Source organism: Agelaius tricolor, unplaced genomic scaffold (genome assembly GCF_023055355.1).
Source record: "Agelaius tricolor isolate 1412-34295 unplaced genomic scaffold, bAgeTri1.0.p SCAF_40, whole genome shotgun sequence".
Taxonomy (NCBI): domain Eukaryota; kingdom Metazoa; phylum Chordata; class Aves; order Passeriformes; family Icteridae; genus Agelaius; species Agelaius tricolor.
Window position 1 is genome coordinate 3,240,173 of NW_027269300.1, and position 7,504 is coordinate 3,247,676.

Here is a 7,504-nt window from a genome sequence, read left to right on the forward strand (position 1 = left end):
ATGCCAAGGTCAGCTGGACCAGTCAGGCCAAGCCAACCAGAACTGTTCCATGTTCTTGGATCCCTGGGGCCCTGCAGCATCACAATGTTCTCTTGGTTCCATGAGGACCCGTAGTATGACAAGAGATCTTTGTTTCCATAAAGCCCAGCAATACCACAATGGTCTCCTTGGCTCTGCAGCGGCACAATGGCGCCTTGCTTCCATGAGGTCTTGCAGTGTCAAAGTGGTTCCCTTGGTTCCATGGAAATGCACAATGGCACAATGGACCCTTGGTTCTATTGGGCTCTCCAGGATCACAATGGAGCCTTGGTTCCACAAAGCCTGGCTGTGTCACACTGGCCCCTTGCTTTCATGAGGACCTATAGTGTCACACTGGCCCCTTGGTGCCATGGGGACTCAAGGTGCCAGAATGTTCTCATTGCTTTCTCAAGTCCCTGTAGTGTCACAAAGAGCTCCTTGGTTCCACAAGGCCCTGCAGAGCCCCTTGACTCAACAAGGCCTCAAAGTGCCATAATGGTCTCCAGGATTCCATGAGGCCCTGCAGTGTCACAAGGGCTCCTTGGTTCCATGAGGCCCTGAAGTACGGAATGGCCTCTTGATTCCATTGGGCCCCTCACTGTCACATCAGTTCTTAGTTCCATGCAGCCCTGTAATGTCACAATGGTCTCCTTGGTTCCACAGAGTTAAAATGTCCCTGTGGTCTCATGGAGCCCCACTACGATCCCCTTGATTCCATGAGGCCCTGCCATGCTACAATGAGCCCTTGGTTAAACGAGGCCCTGCAGTGTCACAATGGCCCCTTGGTTCCAGTGGGTCCAGAAGTGTCCTAATGGTCTCCATGGTTCCATGAGGCCCCAGAATGTCACAATGGATTTTTAGTTCCGTAGGGTTCCATATGCAAACAACAGTCTCCTTGTCTCCAGAGTGTCATAATGAATCCTTTGTTCCATAAGGCGCCTGGCCTTCCACAGCCTCTCAGAGACCGTTTACCCCTCAGGGTCCCCAACAGCCCCTCATGGCCTCTCATGACCCCTCACAATACATCACAGTTCACAGCCCCTCATGGCCCCTCACTGCCCCTCACAGCCCATCTCAGCCTCTCATGGCCCCTCTCAGCCCTTCACAGCCCCTCATGGCCACTCACAGCCCCAGGCCTGGGGCTCCTCCCAGAGGAGAAGGGGTCAGGCCCTGCTTGTTCTCCTTTTATTTCGGTTCCTTCACAGCCACGAGTGCAGAAAGGCTGAAATGGAGCCTTTCCCCAGCGTTTCCCTCGGCGTTAACTGCGGGCTGAAGCTCTGTGCTGGCGCTGGCCCCAGCGCCACCATCCCTGCAGCCGCCAGGCCTTTGCTGTCCCCCCGTGTCCCTTCCCTGTCCCCGAGTCCCGCCCGGCTCTGGCAGCTGCAGCAGCCGCAGCGCAGGGGGCGCCGGCCCGGCCCAGCCGGGGCTCCCGGCCAGGAGCAGCAGCAGTGCCGGCCCCTTCCCACCTGCTCCTGCCTCGGCTCCCAAGGGCTTTTTCCAGCTCAATTCTGGACTAGAGCAACAATCACCCACACACAGCCCTGACTCCTCAGGGCCCGCCTGTGCTGCCCTGAGCCAGCCCTCAGAGGAAGAAAGGATCGGGTTCCAGCGCTGTTTTCAGCACTGTTTTACTCACCCTGAGGTGACAGCAGGAGGCTGCTGCTGCCTTTGCCTTTGGGAATTGGAGATCATGGCTGCTCTTGCCCCTCTTCTGCTTGCCACTTGAAATTTATCTGTAAAACTGCAATTGCCTTTTTCGATCAGCGCTACCCAGAGTGCTTTTGTGACAGTGAATTTAGGAATCCTTAAAATCAGAGGGTTTTGAGAAAGCTGCAAAAGGCAGACCTCAGAGACAGCAGAACTGTGATTAGAGCTAAGCGGTAGCCATAAGATTTGTCAGCAGAAAAGTTATAATAGAAGTAGAAAGTAAGGACAAATAGAACAATGGTTTTTGTATTAACGCTTGGTAGACTAACTCCCTAAGCTACAGAGAAGTATATCTAGTGAGATATTAGGAAGTTCTAAGCTTGAGCTCTGTGCATTGTGTTTTAAGGCTTGAAAGCAGGTATTGTACTCAAAATAAGCAAGCATTGTTTTAACCAAAGGTACCTGTGCTTATAGTGGTTGGATGGAACTACCGTCAATATGCTTTTGCTTTGTGGGATTGGTAAAAAAACTTTTAAAGTAAGTTGTAACATTGAGTTCTTTGCTGCTGAGGACACGAGCTGCAGGCATCTTCCCATTGTCATAACCATGTAATGAGACTGATGCTGGAAAATAAACAGCTCGAGACACATTCCTCAGCAGTCCCGTCCTGTTGCTGATTTGTACATGGCCCCCAGCCGGCAATAGGTGAACTCAGGCTTTTGGTCATAGGCATCATGATTAGCAGATCTTGAAATGCTCTCAAGTTCCTGAGCACAAAGTCAAAGAGAATTAAAGCAGCCACACAGGCCATATTTGCAGTGCTCAAACACAGCCCTGCTGCTGCTGCTGCTGAAATAGAATCAACTGACAGAGGCCATCACAGAAATTGCCTCAAGAATGTCAAATCAAATGAAAGAATCCACCAGGAGAAAGAGAAACCAGAACTTCTTGACTCCCTCCATTGTTTCTTCTGAGCAGCAGCAGCAAATGGAGATGCCCAGAGGTATTTCCAGCTGCTGCTGGTCCCAGCTGGAGCCCAGCCTGCTGCCCAGGCCCAGCGGGAAGCTGAGCCCAGCCCGGGGAGCTCCCACAGTGTCGGGAGCTCAGCACACGCGGGGCCAGGCCCAGAGCCCCGGGCACGGCCGCCCATTGCGGGGCAGCGGCGCAGACGGAATGTCCTGCAGCCCAAACCTCCTGCTCCTGCCACACAGCGCCAGCGCTCGCCCCCTCCTCCTCCTCTCCCAGCACAGCACAAATTCCAGCTCGGAGGAGGCTGCCCCAGAGAGGGCTCAGGCTCCTGCCTCAGCCTCAGTGTCCCTGCAGAGGAACAGGGCATCTTTCAGACACTTCCACAAGCTCAGGGTTCCCATTTCATGGGGAATCTGGGATGAAAATGGCCTTGTTAGGAAGGACAAAAGCAGAGGGAATGGATTGGAAATTATTAGGAAAAATGATCCTTTGTACAGCCAAAGCTTACTAAGTCATTCCCTGCATTTCTCCTTTTCACATTCTTTCAGTCATCTCCTGAGAGGTCCAGCTTGTTCTGATGCCTTTCATGAACTGATTGTTCTCTTGTTTTATATCAGTGCAGGAGATGTAGAAGCATCTGAACTGAACACTGAAACAAACTCCCTATGTCAGCCCATTTTCATCTTCTACATCACTTTCAAGATGTCCCAGGGGATGTTGGAATGATTATCACACAGCTCTCCATTTCTGGCTGCAGGCTCTGGAGATTCTTTCTCTGCATTCAGTCAGGCTTGCATTCCCTAACAATTCCTGGGAGCCCATCATGTTTTCTTAGGGTAGAACAGTAACAATGAAAACCTCACCAATGGCACAATTGCCCAGCCCACAAGGAAAAGAAAGAACAAGCTGTACAGTTCTTCAAACATTTGTCCTGCTTTGCTGCAGGAGTCCTGCTGCATGCACGGTGTGAAAAGCCAAGAGAAGCTGCAGTTGGTGGCACATCTTGTGACAGAAGCTGCACCTGGTTCTCCAGGAAAGGTTCTTGGAAAGACCAAACAGGACTGTGGACAAGATTCTGGAAGAACTGAAACAGTTTTTAGGAAATGAAATGAAAACAGAAAGAAACAAACCAAGATGTTTTCTCTGTTTATTTTTATGCTCCCCTTTGCATTATTTCTCCATCCAATTAATTCCAAATGGATCTCACCTCTAAGATCCATGACTTGGAATGTTTAAGACACTGTCAAATACCATGAGCTATACACAGTTTGCCTTCCTCTGCTTTTTTTTTTTTTTTTATTTTTTTTGGAAAGCACTGCTGGCGAGATAAGTACAGTGCTTGGGTCAGGTACAAATTCTGCATTCAGGGAATGCGCTCTGATAGTGTTTGACCCTCAGCTGGGACAATGCACAGCAGCAACTGAGGGGATTCCTGTGCCGCTGTGCAGGAGTCCAGACTCTGGGTCTTGGCTGAACATGGCAAAGTTCCCGTGTTTGGACAGGCTCAGGGGCTGCCCCAGGGGAGCGCGGGGCTCGGCGCGGGGGCGAGGGGGCAGCGGACAAACAGACACGGGGACAAACGGCCCCAGAGCTTCAGTTGCAGCGGCAGCAGCGAAAGTAGCGGCAGCGGCAGCAGCAGTGAAAGCAGTGAAAGAAGCAACTTTATCGACTCCCTCTCGCTTCTCCTCTCCCTCTCCCGCAGTCCCGCACCCTGTCCCGCTCTCCCTTTCCTGGTGTCCCCTCCTCTCCCAGTCTCTCTCTCCATGTTCGGCCGGGCCATGGCCCCCGCCGCCACCGGCCCCGGGTGGGGCTGCCCCGTGCCCGGCCCCGGGCGTCCCGCCGCGGTCTTGCCTCCGGCCGGCTCTGGCCGTGCTGGCGGTGGCGCTCCTGGGCGGGCATCAGTGCCTGGGGCTGGGGCGGCATCGCCTCCCTTTGGCTCGGCCTGGCTCGAGCCCGGCGCCGGCCCCGGCCCCGGCTCCTCCCGAGGCCCATGGAGGACACAGGTGGCGCGGCCGATCCCGCCGCCTCCGCTGCGGCTTGCCCGGCCTGAGCTCCGCCGCTCGGCAGCGCAGCCTCCGGCCCCGAGACGCCGCTGTCCCGTTCACAGGAGCAAACGCCTGGGCATGGCTGGCCCGGGGCGCTTGAGGGGCGCTCGGGGGCCCTTGCTGGCCCCGGGCCGAGCGCTGACAGCCGCGTCCCGCCGGCAGGGAAGGCGCAGCAGGGCCTGAAGGAGCAGGACAGGCTGGGCTCGCTGCTGGGGCGTGGCGGCTTTGGCAGCGTCTTCGCGGCCACGCGGCTCTCGGATGGCACCTCAGTGAGCGGCGGGGCCGGTGGCGGGCACAGGAGGAGGGGGCGGACGAGGAGGAGGCCGGAGGATGGGGCTGGGTAGCGCAGGCGGCGAGCTGAGCCAGCTGCTGCCCTTGGCTTGCAGGTGGTCATCAAGAGGGTGCCACAGAAGCGCGTCCGGCACTGGGGCGAGCTGGTGAGTGAGCGGGGCCAGCGGCAGCAGCCGGGCCATGCCGGGCGGGGATGAGCCGAGCCCCGGAAGGGTGGAAGCCGCCAGGACGCCCCGAGGGAGAGCGGGCGTGGGTCCAGCACAGGGCACAGAGCATCCCGGGCTGGCTGAGGGCTCCCCGAGCCCCGGCACGGCATCGGCCCCACTGAGGGCATCGTGCTCCTCCCGCAGCCCGACGGCACCAGCGCACCCCTGGAGATCGTGCTGCTGGCCAAGGTGTCCACTGGCTTCCCTGGTGTGGTCCAGCTGCTGGAGTGGCTTGAGCTCCCCAACAACATCTTGATGGTGCTGGAGCGCCCGGAGCGGTGTCAGGACCTGCAGCGTTTCATTGGGGCACGGGGGTTCCTGCCCGAGGAGGTGGCGCGGGAGCTGTTCTGCCAGGTGCTGGAGCCTGTGCAGCACTGCACCAGCTGCAGGGTCCTGCACAGGGACATCAAACCAGAGAACATCCTGCTTGACCTGCACACTGGGCAGGCCAAATTGATTGACTTTGGCTGTGGCACCTGCCTGCAAGAGACAGCCTACACTCACTTTGCAGGTGAGCCCATGCAGGGGTGTGCTCCTGGTCCCGGAATCTCATGGCCCAAGATCTCACAGCCCAAGCTGGGTGTGGCAGCAGGGATTCTCTCTTTTGCTGACCTTCATGGCACTGAGTCTTCAGCTGAGTTGCTTTTGAGCCCGGCTGAGTGGGGAGCAAGCTTCCAGCCCTGCTGGCAGCTTTTGCCCACGACTTTGCCCAGGACTGGGGCTGGGGCTGGGGCAGCCCAACAAAAACACCCGTGGGTGGGGTAGCAGAGACGGGGGGTAGAACCTGAGCCCCAGCCAGTTTGGTGTGCAGGTGAGAAAGGGCTTGGACTGCTCCACTCACCTGGTTTGCTTTGGGTTCATAATGTTTTTGGGGCAATGAAGGCAGGGAGGATGAGGGCATTGTTATAAATGGTGCTCAATTTGTGTTGCATTGGGGCTGGGTTGGGAATTGTTGTTTTGGGGTGAGTTGATGGGTGTTTGTTGTGGGACCTGGGGAGGGAAGGTCCAGGGTTTTGTGGGGGCGATAGTCAAAGGGGGGTTGGAGGTGATTGGACAGGGGACTTGACCAATCATTCGATGCCCTGAGAAAATGATTGGTCCAGAATGAATATTGATAAGGACCAATGAGAACACCGGAAAATGACCAATCAACGTGTGGATCCAAACTCCACCAATCCTGGACCCGAGAGGGGTTATAAAATGAGGGTTTGGATGGGTTGGGGTTCTTCTCCTTCTGAGGGATGTACTGTATGGGGGGGAGCCCAGTGTGTTTGGGACATGTTGTTATCTTTGGGTTGTTGGGTGGGAGTTTGGGCTTATCTCAAACTCCCTGTCCTCTGTAGTTTGTTTTGATAAATGAGAGCCTATTTCCTTCTCAAAATCTGGCCTCGTTCGAATTCATAACAGCATGGTTTTTCACCAGCACTGAGTGGGTTCTTCCTTGCTACGGTCAGGCCTTACCAGGGTTTCTACTGCCCTCTTCTAACACCAGTGGCTTCTTTCCCAACCCCAAGTCTGTACACAAGTCCCAGATGCTGGTGAGAGGGCAGTGGTCACCCCGTGTGCCACTGGGGCAGCCCCGGCACACCCAGGGATGCTGGGGCCAGGCTCTGGGAGCAGCAGCATCCCCCTGCTGAACTCCATCTGTATTCCATAGGAACACGGTCATACAGCCCCCCAGAATGGAGCCACTTTGGCTGGTACTATGGCAAGCCAGCTACCATCTGGTCCTTGGGCATCCTGCTGCACCAGATGGTCTGTGGGGAGCACCCTTTCAGGAGGGGCCAGAACATCAGCTGGGACCATCAGCTCTCAATGCCACAAGGGCTCTCTCAAGGTGGATCCTCATCTCTGGCCACGGGGGGAATCCCAGTGCTGGGAGACAGCAGCGGGCTCATGGGCATCCCGCTCTGGCAGCTGCTGAGGAGGTGGCACATGTCCTGCTCTCCTGCTCTCCTCCAAAACAGGGAATTGATAGGAAAGCTTGGACCCAGCTCTGAGCACATCCAGCACAGCCTGGGCTGAAGCTGAAGCTTCTGTGTCTCCTGTGGCACACCAGCCCAGTGCCCTGTGCAGGGAGCCCCAGCCCCAGAGCACAGCACACAACAGTGCAGTCCGGGCTGCAGCAGCTGCCCTGCAGCCCTGGCTTGGCTGTTTGTGGCAAGGGAATGCTCCCTGTGTCCAGCTGTCCCTGCCGGATGGCCCCAGGGCAGAGCCCAGCCAGGCTCCCACTGCAGCCCCTGGAGCTTGGGGCACACAGTGCTCCCAGAGCTGAGGTTCCTGGGGAGCACTCGGAGCTGTGCCTTGCACTCTGTTGCCGTGTGTCAC

The 7,504-nt window shown here is 56.5% G+C and overlaps 1 pseudogene; it reads left to right on the forward strand.

Moving 5' to 3' along the window:
• LOC139603693 (serine/threonine-protein kinase pim-3-like) lies at nucleotides 1–7,201 on the forward strand (annotated as a pseudogene).
• Nucleotides 7,202–7,504: the final 303 nt, after the last annotated feature.